Genomic DNA, 15522 nt, shown 5'->3' with positions numbered 1-15522 from the left:
CCTGCACCTCACACTTGCCCTCTTGCATATACCCACGTGACCACCTGTGGCCAGCACAGTTGTCACAACACAAGGTCTCACTTGCACTGTCCTCTTGGACTTCCCAGCCTGTGAGCCATACCTCAAAGGCAGTCCTCTGTATGCTAACTGAGGCGCTGGCTGATGTCCGTGTCTTCCAGCACACATCCTCCTCATCCTAACGCTTCTCTGCTGGTCAGTTTCTACAACGGAAGATTTCATTTTGCAGGATGATGGCCAAAGATCCTTCTGATGTTCTCTCCTGTTCCCTCCTCCTGTGATGTCAACCAGGCCCTTTCCATGCCTTTCTCTGGACTTGAACCTCGGTGACTCCCAGGGCATCACCACGTAGCTGTCAATGAACACTTCACAACTAACATGTCCTGTGACTTGATCTGATCTCTTCATCAGTCTTGCTGTAATGGAGGCCATCCTGTCCTTCTCACCACTCCCTCCTGAAATCCTGGGTTCTCATCCCTCCCCACATGCATTCATCCACTTATCTAATCCTTCAGGAATCCGTTGACTCAGGACAGTTGCAAGAAATTCAGCATGTGACCACTCACCCTCTTCCACCACTGCACCCAAAGTTGTCATCATGATCTACTCCCTGGATGACGGAGAGCCGTGCCCAGGCTGTTGCACTTGCCCCATAGACTGGAGAAGAGAAGGGAGGGAAGGGGCGGACAAATCAGACACAGACTTAAAACAAAACTCAGTAGGGAAAGTTCTAGGCACCCTGTCAGGTAGCTTTAAAAATTTGTTTCTTGGGCTGGAGAGACTGCTTAGTGGTTAAGGCACTTGCCTGTGAAGCCTGAGAACCCATGTTCAACTGTCCACACCCCATGTAAAGCAGATAGGCAAGGTAATTTAAGCACAAGATCACACATGCCCACTAGGTGGTGCGTGCATCTGGAGTTCAATTGCTGTGGCTGGAGGCCCTGGTACACCCATTCTCCTTTCCCCCATAAAAATAAAAATTTTTAAAAATTAAAAAAAAAAATTCTTTACTTACTTATTTGAGAAAGAGATCCAGATAGAGAGTGAATGGGCGCAACAGGGCCTTTAGCCACTGCAAATGAACTCTAGACACATGTGCCACCTTGTTCATCTGATTTTATGTGGGTATTGGGGAATCAAACCTGAGTCCTTTGGGTTTGCCAGCAAACGCCTTAACTGCTGAGCCATCTCTCCAGCCGTCAGATAGATTTTTCCCGTTTTTATATGATTCCATCTCACATGGATTCTAGTCATAGCAGAAATAAAGTCACATGGACCTCTCTCATGGGAGTCTTCCTATAATGTTTAATTTTTCTTTGTTCTCTTATATTTCTTTCTTTCCTTTAATTTTTACTGGTTTATTTTTTCGTCAAATTAGCATACAAAATAAGGTATTTTTAGCACGGTGTGTGTGTGTGTGTGTGTGTATTATTGTATAGGTGTGCAAATGTGTATACACGTATGTGTGCACCTGAGCGTGAAGGCCAAAGATCCACATCATGTTTCTTCTGCTATTGCTCACCATCTTGTTTATTGAGGCAGGGCTTCTCATAGATCCCAGAACACACTGATTCAGCTAAGCTAACCAGCCAGCTTGCCTTGGGAAATATGTTACTTCTTCTCCCCAGGAAGAGTGTCACAGGCAGACACCACTACCTACACTTGGCGATTACCTGAGCACTAGGGATCCAAACACAGGTTCTCATGCTCGCACAATGAGCACTCTCCCTACTCAGTCACCTTCCTGACCCTCTTCATGGCATTTTCATAGATACCTTGTTTTTGTTGATTCTTCTCCACACACCCCTCCCTGTCACACTGTCCTTTCTCTTGCTGGTCCCTGGATCTTTTCTGCTTTCAACTCATATGTATTTGTTGCAGTCAGCTTTGTGTTACTGGCAAAAAAAAAACCAACCAAGAGCAGTTTGTGGGAGGAAAGGGTTTATAGGGTTTACAGACTCTAGGGGAAGCTCCATGATGATAGAGGCAATCAATGGCATGAGCAGAGGGTGGACATCACCTCCTGGCCAATGTCAGGTGGACAATAGCAGCAGGAAACTGTGCCAGACACCTGCAACAATACATCACCTTCAGGAGGCTCCAGTTCCCAAATTGCCACCAGCTGGGGACCTGGCATTCAGAACACATGAGTTTATGGGGGACACCTGAATCAAACCACCTCAGTATTCTGTTACCCTCTATTTTCCTTCTACCCCTTCCCCTTAGTACCTCTTTGCTCCCTCTTTTGTTGGTCTCTTTTCCAATTTTACTATGTAATCAAACACAAATGCATTTTTAAAATTTATAAAATTTTAAATCTAGTATCCCCATATGGGAGAAAACATACAATATTTGTCTTTCTGAGTTTGGCTGATTCACTTTACATAATAATATTCAGTTCCATTTATTTATTAGCTGGCCAATGGCTTGGCTTTTCTTTGCAGTAGGATAACATTCCATTGTTGCCCCAGAATTTAAAACTGTAATAACTAATAGGCCAGGAGGTCCAGACAGATCTGCCCGTTCAAGGCCTACCTGGGCTACAATCAAGACTGTCACAAATACCTAACCTGCTCTCTGTCCTCAACTACTTATCCCCTTCCTTCAAGCCACCTCCTCACAGCTTCTGCACTGTGTACCAGTATGTCACTTCAAGGATCCATCAGCTTGTTTAACTTTAATGAATTTTCTCTGTATTTTTCTTGCTGTCTCCCCATGTTAGCAGATGCTGACATGGCAACCATGGTTGGCAGTGTGTTGTGTACTGTGCATGTCTGGGTAGAGGACTGTGTTTCACACATTATTGTAATTCCCATGGTCCAGGGACTCTCTCCAAAGGGACTTTTACTCAGACTAAATGTAGTGTGATAGTTTGAATCAATGTTCCCCAATATACTTAGGAGTTTATTAAAGCTTATAACAGATCTCCGGACACCTGGCTGGAGGAGGTGTCACTGTGGGCGGATCCTATGGTCCAGCCCTAAGGTGTGTTTTGGGAATTCCCATCTAAAAATATGTGAAGTGCTGGAGCTCTGCCTGGGGCTCCTGGAGGGTGCCTGCTTGTGCTGCTGCTGGTGGTTTTTCTCTCTGCGTGGATCTGTGCAAGGGGGCCAGCTTCTTCTGCCTTTACAGATCTTCCCCTCTATCTGTAAGCTTCCATGAATCCCTTCCTCCAGAACTGTGCCTGGTTTGAAAGTTCATCCCAGCAACTGAAGCTGACTGCAACATGTAGAAATATGAATATGTATATGTATATGTATATGTATACATATATATGTAGAAATATATATATATGTAGAAATATATATCTATATCTCTCTCTATATATATGTATAATTTTTACCTATCTAGGAAAATATGGACAGAAATTTAGGAATCAGTGAGGGATTGGGCCACCCATAAATTAGCTAACTATGGTACGTCCTTGTTATCTTGAGGAACACAAAGAAAACTGGGAGGCTGCGGTTGGACAGGCACTGGGTAAGAGCTGTCTCCAGGAAGGAAGGCTGCTGGCGGGTGCTCGATCCTGCAAGCACGCAGCACAGCCCATCCCCACAGCCTGAAGCAGTGAAGTAGGCCTGATGGGCATCCTGACCTCAACAGTCACAACCCTGGTCTCCTGTCAAAATGATCTCCTGTTCAACCCCAGTGGAAACAGGCATCATTGAGTCTAGGAGTTCAAGCCCAAGGTCAGCTTCCACGGCACGGAACCAAGCAGGAAAAGATGGGGCTGGGGAGTCACCAGCTCATGGACATGGAATAAATCGGAGGCAGCTCTCAGAAGAGACCTGGAAATGGAATCCAAATGACTGTTGTCTCAGTGACGTCAGAGGGCAGTCAGAGGCATTCAATCTAAATTGAATTTAGAGGAGGCGTATTACAGTTTGGAACTAAAGGCTTATCACTAGCTGGGGTCTTTGGTCAGCACAGGTCAGTGGAAGAAGAGAGGCCATCATGGGGACTCCACTGGAGGAGCTATTGAGTTCATGGCCCCTTCCTTTCCTCCTTCTGTTTCCCGGCTGCCCAGCTGTAACATCGTGGCTCTTTCCAGGCCCAAAGCAATAGAACTAACTAGCCGTTATCTGAAACTTCGAAAACCATGTCTAAACAAAGCCTTCTTCCTTTCTATTGCTTATCTTGCTTATTTTGTTATAGCAGGGAAAAGCGGTTTTGACTCAAGGAAATCCTAACAGGTGTAAAGATAAGGAGGCACTAGTCGCTTCAAGTGTTCTACCAAAAGTAGGTTATGTCCACAGTAGAACCTTTGGCCAAGTAAAAACCTTGATATATACTGTGACATGAACGTATTTATCTCCTCAAAACGTAGATGTGAGAGATGGCTTAGCAGTTATGGTACCTGCTTGCAAAACAAAGGACCTAGCTTCAATTCTCCAGGACCCATGTAAGCCAGATTTAGAAGGTGGTATATGTGTCTGGAGTTTGTTTGCGGCAGCTGTAGACACTAATGAGCCCATTCTTTCTCTGTTTTTCTCCCTCTTTCTCTTTCAAATAAATAAAAAAATAAAAACTATTCAAAAATTGTAAACATCACAAATGTAACTCCCAATTTCAGAAAACAAAAGGTGGGCTTTTGGGAAGGGATTAGGGTGGGAGACTTGGAACCCTCACAAATGGGATTAGTGTCCTCATAAAAGAGACCTAGGTGCTAGAGAAGTGGCCTAGCAGTTAACTCATTTGCCTGAAAAGTCAAAGCACCCAGGTTCAGGTCCCCAGTAACCACTTAAAGCTATGTACACAAGAATACATATGTCTGCTGTTCATTTGCAATAGCTGGATGCCCTGTCATGTCCATACTTTCTCTCTCTCACACACACACAGCTTGCTATTGTGTGCCTCTAAGCATGGACATAATGTCAAAGGTACTTTGGATTTGGAGAGATGGATCCCCAATACCCACATATATGCAGATGCATAAAGTGGTGTATGCACCTGAAGTTTGTTTGTAGCTGTTGGAAGCCCTAGTACACCCATTCTCTCTCACTCTCTCTTCTCTCTCCTTGCAAATATAATAATATATTTTTTATAAAGGTTTGTTGCAATAACCTTCTCATTGTTGCCACAAAACACCCAGCCAAAAGCAGCTTGTGGGAGGAAAGGGTTTATTTTGGCTTACAGACTTGAGAAGAAATTCCATAATGTCAGAGGAATGGATGACATGAGCTAAGGATGGACATCATCTCCTGGCCAACAGCATGTGGACAACAGCAGCAAGAGAGTGTGCCAAATGCTGGCAAGGGGAAGCTGGCTATAACACTCATAAGCCTGCCCCCAACACGCCTCCTCCAGAAGGCTCTGATTCCTAAATTGCCATCAGCTGGGGACCTAGCATTCAGAACACGAGCTTATGGGGGACACCTGGGTCAAACCACCATAGATCTGTTCTGGATATCATATATGTTGGCCACTCAATCTTATACTTTTGAGCCTCAAAACTGAGAACCAAAAGTATATGTAGTGTCATTGAGCCCCTTAGTTTATGATATGTTTGTAACAGCAGCCCAAGTGGATGGAGGGATGTGCACAGCCCTGAGTTTTGCCTTTGCATGTGAGGTGTGTGTATGTGTATGCCTGTTCACATATGTGTCAGCACAAATGTGTGCATGCACATGTAGAGGTCAAAGGTTGATGCCAGGTGTCTTCCTTAATCATTGTATTTTTCCTTTCAGGAGTTCTCACTGTGCCTAGAGCTCCCCAGCTCAGCTAGACCAGGCAGCTGGGGAGCACATGGGTTCCCTGTTGTCACCTCCCCAGTCTTGGGGTCACAGAGGCAGGATACAATGCCCAGCATTTTACGGGGTTACTAGGGATCCAAACTCAGGTCCTATGCTTACATAGCAAGTGTGTCCTCCCTGAGTGATCTCCCCAGTCCAGAGAACTTTGGAAATTCTACTGAAAAAACATTTCTGGTTCACATCTTTAATTCAGTTTCCTGACATAGTGTAGCCCTAAGCCATTTTCTCCGTGGTGACAACTGATCCAATAACAGGGCCAACCTGTGAACACTGCATTGTTCCCCTTCTTTTTGGCTGCATTGCCCACTGTTTCATCTCAAGCAATCTAGAAACAGATCTGAAATCCTAAGGATAGAGCAGATAAAATGACTGCCAGCCTTCTATACACACATTGGGGGAGAAAATATAGACACCGTTTTCCTATCTGAGGCTTACAGAAGGAATTGACCGGAGTAACACTTCCATCTGGAAGTCAGATTCGTCATTTCTGCAAATAGTATGGAAACAGGTGAGAGATGAAACCCACAACACATCTACGGCACCTCTGGGCTCTGAGGGATGGCCACAGTTCAATGAGTTCTGGCAAAATCCTATTTCCTGCCCTGTCTGCAGATCTACTTCTGAATCAGGTTTGGAGAGAAAACCAGCTTGTGAGAAACCCGAGGCTGGAGTCTGGGGTTATGCATATGTAGATTTATCTTTCTACTTGAGTAGTTGGGTTCTGAAAGAGAACAAAAATAGAAAATTATGGAGCCTGGAGAGATGGCTCAGTAGTTAATGTGCTTGTCTTTAAAACCTAATGACGTGAGTTCAATTGCCCAGTACCCACATAAAGCCAGATGCACAAAGCGCTGCATGCATCTGGAGTTCATTTGCAGTGGCTAGAGGGCTGGGTGTGCCTTTTCTCTCTCTGTGTCGGTCTCTCTCTTCTTTTAAATAAATAAACGAAAATATGTTTTTTATAAATAGAAAAATCGGGGAACAACAAAATGGGGGAAGTCCAGTTGCCCCATCTTTCTAGTGTTTGGATGGCAAGTGCATTCCGCCTCTTCTCTTTTGCTCTCTGCAGAAGTTGTGGAATGGAGTGTTCTGGAAAAATGAGCAAGTGGCGTGTCTCTGCCATGTCGCATTAGGCCCACAGGCTTAGCAGCCCGCAGAGGCCTGTCCTCGGGCCTGCCCAGCCCCTGAAGCATCAAGCCTGGCTCTGAATGGGAGTGTTCTAAAGGCACGGTGCTCCCTCCTGTAGCTGTGAGGTGCTGACCTCCATGCTGGAATGGGAAGATAAGAGCAAACGTTTTAATCCCTATGTTAATTATTGAAATTAGAAATGCAAACAAATATTTTTAGGAAACTTCAAGCTGCTTTGGAGCGTGGTGCTTTCCATTTTAAGCCCACAGTGCAATTGTGTACTCAGATGCTCAGGCCTTCCCAAGCATCATGCATTATGCATGGTGTACTTCCCTGGGACATGGAGGGTGTCATGCTCCGCATCCCCCGAAATGGGAGAAAGAAGTCCAGACAACTTCACTTGAAAAGTATCAAAACTTACAAAAAGAAAAGCAACAGAGTAGGACACACTTAGGGGGACATAAATTTTCATTAAGTTGGAGGTTCTTATTGAGTTGAAAATGGAGTCAAATGAATATTTAAATTGCATATTAGCAAGCCAGGGACACCTTCCTTTATGCAAAAGGGAAGAAAGGATTTATGGAAGGGTTGTATGACACTGGACAGTATGGTCCCTACAATTTGGAGGCAGAGGTGGGATGACTGTGAGCTGGGGACCAGTATGGGTGACAGGATGTCCAGGCTAGTCTAGGGTAGAGAGTGTGACTGTGTTGCAAAAATAAAAAGAAGGAAAGAGCAAAGGAAGGAGGAGGAGGCAGAAGAGTGGGAGGAGAGAAGGAAGGAGGAAAACAAGGAAGCAAGGGAGGGAGGAAAGAAAGGGAAGGGGTTTATAAGAGCAGAGTAGAGGCTAGTATTGAAAGTCTGGCACACACTTTTTTTTGTTGTTTGTTTGTTTGTTTGTTTGTTTGTTTGTTTGTTTGTTTGTTTGTTAAAGTAGGGTCTCATTCTAGCCCCAGTTGGGATTCACTATGTAGTCTCAGGGCAGCCTTGAACTCATGGTGATCTTCCTACCTCTGCCTCTGGAGAGCTGGGATTAAAGGCCTGCACCACCATGCCCAGTTTACTCATTTATTTATTTTCATTTGAGAGAGAGCAAGAGGCAGATAGAGAAAGAGAATGGGTGCACCAGGGTCTCCAGCTGCTACAAATAAACTCCAGACACAGGCACCATCTTGTGAATCTGGCATACATGGGTCCTAGTGAATTGAATGTGGGTCCTTTGGCTTTACAAGCAAATGCCTTAACTGCTAAGACATCTTTCCAGCCCCCTGGCAAAGCTTTCTACAAAGTACCAGATTGTTACAACTGGGCTATGTGGTGATGTGATCTGTTTCAGAGGCACACAGCCCATCAGTGCCCACAAAGAGGGTTGATGGGCTGTTACCTGCAGGTTGTGGCTTCACCATCTCCATATTAGCCATTGGCCAGTGAGTTCAGTGCTGCCCCTCAGCACATTGAGTTCTTAGACGCACACAGCATTGCATCTCTTCATAAGATGATTATTCCACTTGATAAGTCATGGCCTTCCTCATCAGTTGGCAAAGAGCAGATGTCTCCATATCAACCTCAGTTTGAAAAGGGAGGCATCTAGCTGCCATCACCACGGTGCTCCTGGAAATGGAAACCAATCAAGCATTCTGACTGCGTTAGGTTGAACATTTTCACCGTCAGATTTAATAAAATCTTATTAATAGCTTCCAAAGTCAGATCTGCACACAGTCTCTGTAACTTCTAGGTCAAAAGCATCTATTAATTCCTGTCACCGGGACCTGAGGCAGTTGTATTGCAAATGACTGTGTGCTGCTCCAGGGAAGCCCACATTAGGGGAATCTGAGCATCTGTCTGGAGCTGCTCTGCTCCATCTCTACTAAGAGACTATCGTCAAACTGAATGAAATGGAAGAGAGTATAGTAATAGCCACTTAGGCTCATAACCTGACCCTCGTTCAGTTCTCCTAATTTCCTCTCTGGGTGCATCTGCTACTGTTTATTTTTATAGCTGACTTATAGTGAGGGGCTGATTAAGATACCTCCATACCCTGCCATGCTCAAAATATACAGCATGGAGCACACAGAGTACTTCAAGCCATATCAGTTCTAGGTCAAGATAAAATACTCCAGGGGCTGGGGAGACAGTTTAGCCATTAAGGCTCTTGTATGCAAAGCCTAAGGACCTAGGTTGGATTCCCCAGGACCCACCTAAAGCCAGATACACAAGGTGGCACATGCATCTGGAGTTCATTTGCAGTGGCTAGAGGCCCTGGCATGCCCATTCTCTCTCTATCCGCTTCTTTTATTTCTCTCTCTCTCTCTCTCTCTCAAATAAATACAGTATTTTTTAAAGATGAAACACTTGAGTTAATTTTTTTCCAGTTGTTGAACTTGAATAACTATAGGCAGGATATCCTCTTGATTCCTCTGGAATACATCTGGAGATTTACAGTAACAGCCAGTCTTCAAAACAAGCTACATTTTGAAAAAAATATTTGTTTATTTATGAGCAAGCAGAGTAAGACTAAGCATAGAGAGACAGACTGAGAGATAATGGGGGCATGAGGGCCTCAGCCTCTGTAAATGAATTCCAGATGCATGTATCACTTTGTGTACCTGGCTTTACGTGGGTACTGGGGAATCAACCCTGGTCATTTGGCTTTGTAGACAAGTACCTTAGTCACTGAGCCATCCCTCCAGCCTTACATTTTTAAGTCCTGTCACAGTACAGGTGCCTCAATTGTATCATCCATAGTCTGTTTTCAAAAAGTGGAAAATTCAGAGTAATGACAACTTTGCTATTTCAGAAAGGAGTGTAAACTTTTATTTAAGGGCATAGGTTTTTGGTCTTAGGAATTTATTTGTCTAATCACCTTTACTCATGTCATTTCATGTGCTGGAGTTTGAAGATGTTTCTAATATGACCTTGAGGACAGGTAAACTCTCATATAGAGAGTGGAATTGATATTCAATATAGTGAATTAAAATGTATAGGAGAGAATTTGACCAGAAGATAATTAATTTTAATTAATTAATTAACCAGGCCAAGTCACCAATCTAGAAGCATTGTTTTATAAGCCCTGACTGGAGAACTAAGTGTAAAATTCTGGGGAAAAACCCTTCTAATAGTCATAGGAGAAGATCATGAAAATGTGGGAAATTATGGGCAGAATTAACCCAATCATGGTAAGGCCCCACACAGTGGCTGGAGGAGGTACACCCATCAGTGCATAGCATTCCGTGAATGTCTAGGCACACAGCATCACAGGCATGAAATGGGAAAAGAATTCAGTTAGCTACATGAAAAGAACTTGCTCACCCTTCCAGGGAACCATATCACATCCTGAGGATATCACTGCACAGTTTAATCACAAGAACTATAAAGCTATCATTGTAGACAGTTCCATGTCACTGGGATGAACTTCCAAGCAAGGCACAGTTTTGGGGAGGAAGGGATTTATTTCCAACTTACAGATCCAGGGGAAGTTTCATAAGGGTGGAAGAACCTGGCTCCCATTCATAAATTCAAGGAGAGAAAGAGAGAGAAAGAGAGAGAGAGAAACCGCCACCATCCAGTAAATGCCAGAAACAACAACAATAGCACAACAGCCAGCAAATAGGAGCCCCCAGGACTCACACTGCCCTCTGACTCCTCTGGGCTGGAATTCAGCTCTACCCCCAGTGATGCCTTAGGGCTGGACTCCACGATCCACATCCAGTGACACCTCCTCCAGGCAGGTGGCTGGAGACCCAAGATACAATTTTAATTTTTACACCTGAGTCAATGGAGAGACAGCTATATATCTGGTCATATGAACTAGTAATCCCTTTCCCATTTTATAAGTACAATCTGTAGTTTTGAATTATTATTATTGTCATTTTTGATTTTTTGAGGTCAGGTCTTGCTCTAGGCCAGGTTGACCTGAAATTCACTATGTAGTCTCAGGGTGGCCTCTAACTCATGGTGATCCTCCTATCTCTGCTTCTCGAGTGCTGAGATTAAAGGCATGCACCACCACACCTGACTCTTGAATTATTTTATCTAAATACTCTTACTTACTCATTTGTTAGAGAAGAAAGTGAGTAAAAGTATTTGTGCAAGCATATCAATATATCATTGGATCCCCGGAGCCCACACAAAGCTGGATACAGTAGTGCCTACCTGTAATATCAGCATGCTTACAGTGAGATAGTAGGTGGATACAGGAGAATCCTCAGATTCTCAGGAGCCATCTAGCCAACTTACAGAGGTAAATAAGAGACCCCACCTTGAACAAGGTGGAGGGGAAGGAATGACTTGAGATTGTCATCTAACCTCCTTCCATGTTCCGTTCTATACAGTGCCCATACTCACAAACACACTTTCTCATACACATTTAAAAAATTAAAATAAAATGCTGACTTTTCCTATATTAATACCAAGTCATTTAAAAAAGAAATAATAGACGAAACACAGAATTTCTAAACTCATATTTCTGCATTGAAGTATCAGGAATATAAACAGCCCCACCACTAAAACACCATCAATGAATTCTGATTACTATAGGTAGATACCTCTACATGTTAAAAATGTTTTGTTGTGCTGGAGGGATGGCTTAGTGGTTAAGGCATTTGCCTGCAAAGCCGAAAGTCCCAGGTTCAATTCCCCAGGACCTACATTAGCCAGTTGCACAAGGGGGCACACACTTCTGGAGTTAGTTTGTAGTGGCTGGAGGCCCTGGCATGCCAATTCTCTCTCTCTCCCCCACTTTCTCTGTCAAATAAATAAATACCAAAATATTTGTAAAATATTTTATTTATTTATTTGAGAGAGAGAAGGGGTAGATAATGGGCACACAAGGGCCTCTAACCACTGCAAATGAACTCCAGACACATGTGCCACCTTGTGTATCTAGCTTCATGTGGGTCCTGGGGAATCAAACCTGGGTCCTTTGGCTTTGCTGGAAAATGCCTTAACCACTAAGTCATCTCTCCAGTACAATCTTGACTTTTTGAAAAGGTTATTCAAGGAGGCTATGAAGCATGCAATGCACAAATAGCTTTGATGGCATGAACATGACATGACACAAGAGATGTGCGTCATCATGGTATGGAGAACAACTGGAAATTCTTAGGCCACCCTAGGATTGAAGGATGACAAATAGATAGCAGAAACAGAACAAAATGTGTTCTTTTGTCAGTTCTGGCCATGGACTTAAAAGTGTTAGCAAGGAGACCTTAGGTAACACATATTATCTCCCCATTGCGCAGGACATGTGAGTAAGGGATGCTTCTCACGCACTGAGTACTGGATTCAGGTGAAAGGGCATGTGCTGCAGAGAGATGATTAAAGCTGAAACCCTTCAGGCCTTGGAGGCCAGTGTCCTGTAGCTCAGGTAAAAATGCCTTCCTCTGGCTGGAGAGGTGGCTTAGCTGTTAAGCACTTGCCTGTGAAGCCTAAGGATCCCAGTTCGAGGCTCGGTTCCCCAGGTCCCACGTTAGCCAGATGCACAAGGCACCTGTCTGGAGTTCGTTTGCAGAGGCTGGAAGCCCTGGTGCGCCCATTCTCTCTCTCTCCCTCTATCTGTCTTTCTCTCTGTGTCTGCCGTTCTCAAATAAAAAAAAATGAACAAATATTGATTTAAAAATATGCCTTCCTCACAGATCCCCACACAGTCTGTTTTCCCTACTACATCTGCCAATGAGATTGTTGTGCCACCAAGTACAATGACCCCAACCGCACGTAACTTCAAACCAGGCCGGGCTGCTTCTGAAGTCACAAGTCCCACTTATTCCAGTGTTCTGGAGATTCATTGGGGGAGACTAAAGTTCCCTAAACCGCACTCCTTGTGACTTATTCTAAAAGGGCACTTTCCCTTCCTTCCCCAACTTCACTTAACTTCCTGTACAAATATGTGAAAATATATGTAAATGCTATGCTTGGGAAGGCCTATAGATATTTGCAAATATCCACTTAAATATTTATAGAGTCCAATGTCCTCAAAACCCCAGAGGCCAGTAGAGCAGCACAGGAGCATGCTAGGACCCCACATTAGAGTTCCTGTCTCAGCAAAATAACACTGGGTTCACCGCTTGATTAAAAAAAAAACACAACTATGTTGGCTGCTCCCTAGATTTCATCATTGGCCTCATTGAATTTAATTTTGTGCAACTAGATATCCCAAACCATTAACTTTCTCTTTAAGATAAATATCAACATTTGCTTACTTATATCTTGTTATATTTCTTCTTGATTATTGGAGACACTCATTATTTGTTGAGTATATAAAAGGAAAATAAATTAATACATGTCAAAAACCTCTTATTAAATGTTCATTCTTTCAGCACTGGCTGTAAGATATAAAACTAGCATGAGCATTTAATAAGCATGACATGGTTAGTCAAAGCCTTGGTGTTACAGTCTACTCTATCTTGCTGGGATGAACATCCAGACCAGGCACAGTTTAGGGGAGAAAAGAATTTATTTCAAGCTTTTAGATGCAGGAGAAGTTTCCATCCGTGGTGGAAGAAGCTGTTTCCATACATCCAAGCAGAGGGAGAGCGTCACTAGGCAGTAAACACCAAGAGCAACAAGTACAAAGGGGCAGCCAGCAGCAGAGACCCCCAGAGCACATACTGCTCTCTTGCACCTTTTTTTTTTTTTTTAGAAAATACGTTTGTTTTTAATATTTTATCTTCTCTTTGCATTTATATCATAATTCACTTCAGCAATCATAGAATCCTTTTCTTCCAATACCACAAACTGTATTACAAATGAAAGCTGGTACTGCTGCTTATCAAAATATACAAGACAATTGATGTTTTATATAAAACCACTTTATATGTTAACCTTTGAGCTGGAGTCAGATCTACCCCCAGTGACACTTTAGGGCTGAACCCCATGATCTGCCCCCAGAGACACCTCCTCCAGCCAGGAGGCTGGTGTCCCACCTTATACAACAAGCTTTAATAAAACACTTGAGTCTATAGAGGACACACATTCAACCTACCACATAGTTTAAACTTGCATATCCCAAGACAAGATAAAATAAGAAGAAGACCAGTGGCCAAAGTTACAACTGAAAACAAAGTAGGACTGCTCAGAAACAGAGGTGGCAGGTCATTGGTGCTGAGCAGAAAGGTGATGCGTAGTGTGGACTCTGGTTGCCAGGAAAGGAAGGAAGCCAGCACACATCTGTGTGTCTGTGTGCACACAAGGGGGCATCCAAATCCAATCCAGACCCCTCAATGGGCATCGGTGACTTTTTCAAGCCTCAGGATGCACTTCAGTCACGCGGGGGTCCTTATTCAAATGCAGATTTGGATTCAGCATCTCTGAGGGACAAGCTGCATCCCTGGCTGGATTATAGACTAATCTTAATGTTGTTGGCTCAGAAATCATCTGTGGAGGGCTGAAGAGATGGCTCAGCGGTCAAGGTACTTGCCTGCAGAGTGTAACACCCTGAGTTCAATTCCCCAGTACCCACATAAAGCCAGGTGCACAAAGTAGTGAATGAATCTGGAGTTCTCTGCAGTGGCTGGAGACCCTGGTGCACCCATTCTCTTTCTGTGTCTCTTTGTGGTTGCAAATAAACAAATATAAATATTAGAAATAATCTGTGTGAAGGAATGGTTTCCTCACACCCAGTGAAGGAGGGCCCAGAGCAGGGCAATGCCTTGTTATAATGTTGTGCGTATATGGTGTATATGTGCACACACACAGACACACACACGCACTTCATTGGAGTAATTCCCACCTAGTCATTGCACTGCTTTTTAAAAACCTGATTTCAATATGCAAAGAAATTTTAAGGGAAAGGTATGTCACATATGACCCTAATCATGTGGTCTAGTTGGCATTTTTTTCATACCCACAGCATTTAGAGGTTAAAAAAAAGTATGGTCTGGATGGAAAGTAGCCCCCTGGATGGGAAAGTTACATATTCTTTGCACATCAATGAACTATGAACTATGAACTGGGGCTCTTCTCTTAGCCTTTCTGGAATCTTCACTCCTTAATCCTCAATCTGCGTGACTAGTGAGTTCCATGTTTTGAAATTCTGGACAAATACATACTTTAAAGGACTAAATAGGCTAGAGTTTGTAGCATGATTATTACAATATTTGCACATTCTAAGTATTTTATAATTAACAATATCTTAAATCCAAATGATTCTAAAAATAACAAATTCAGAAGTATTAAACAGGTTTATTATTGTTGTTGCTATTACTATTAACACATGTTAATTGTATGAGTTAATGAGCTTCACCATGCCATTTCCAGGCACTAATATAATTCTCAAATCAGTCTTTGGTTTACCTCAAGGTACCTGTAAAGCTTTCGACTCCATTATTTATTCCTTCCTGTCCCCTTGCTTCACTCTGTTCGTTGTCTTCTTACTAACAGGCTTAGTATTCAAGGCTAAAAATGTCTCATAAAATATCAGTTTTTATTATGCCAGTAACTCAGTAATGTAGGTCAGGTAAATACAAGTGGTGTGTGAAATGAAGCCTTCAGAATTTATAGCGCTACTGGCCAAATAGTCAGACATCATTAGTGCGATTATAAAAGATGGCAAGGTCCCTCCTCCAACCTTTGGAACATTTCTTTTGCAACAAATGCTCTGTGGGGTGAAGGAAGGCCTTTTATTTTA

The 15522-nt window shown here is 43.2% G+C and overlaps 1 protein-coding gene across 2 annotated transcripts in view; it reads right to left on the bottom strand.

Annotated features, from left to right (window-relative positions):
• The window catches only part of Znf385d (zinc finger protein 385D), a 1102298-nt gene that overhangs the window by 539269 nt on the left and 547507 nt on the right, over positions 1-15522 (bottom strand). The gene's annotated exons all lie outside the window — the stretch shown is intronic.

The sequence above is a fragment of the Jaculus jaculus genome, chromosome 16 (assembly GCF_020740685.1).
Source record: "Jaculus jaculus isolate mJacJac1 chromosome 16, mJacJac1.mat.Y.cur, whole genome shotgun sequence".
Taxonomy (NCBI): domain Eukaryota; kingdom Metazoa; phylum Chordata; class Mammalia; order Rodentia; family Dipodidae; genus Jaculus; species Jaculus jaculus.
Note: the sequence above shows the minus strand (reverse complement) of the source record. Positions and strands in the feature narration are given on the sequence as shown.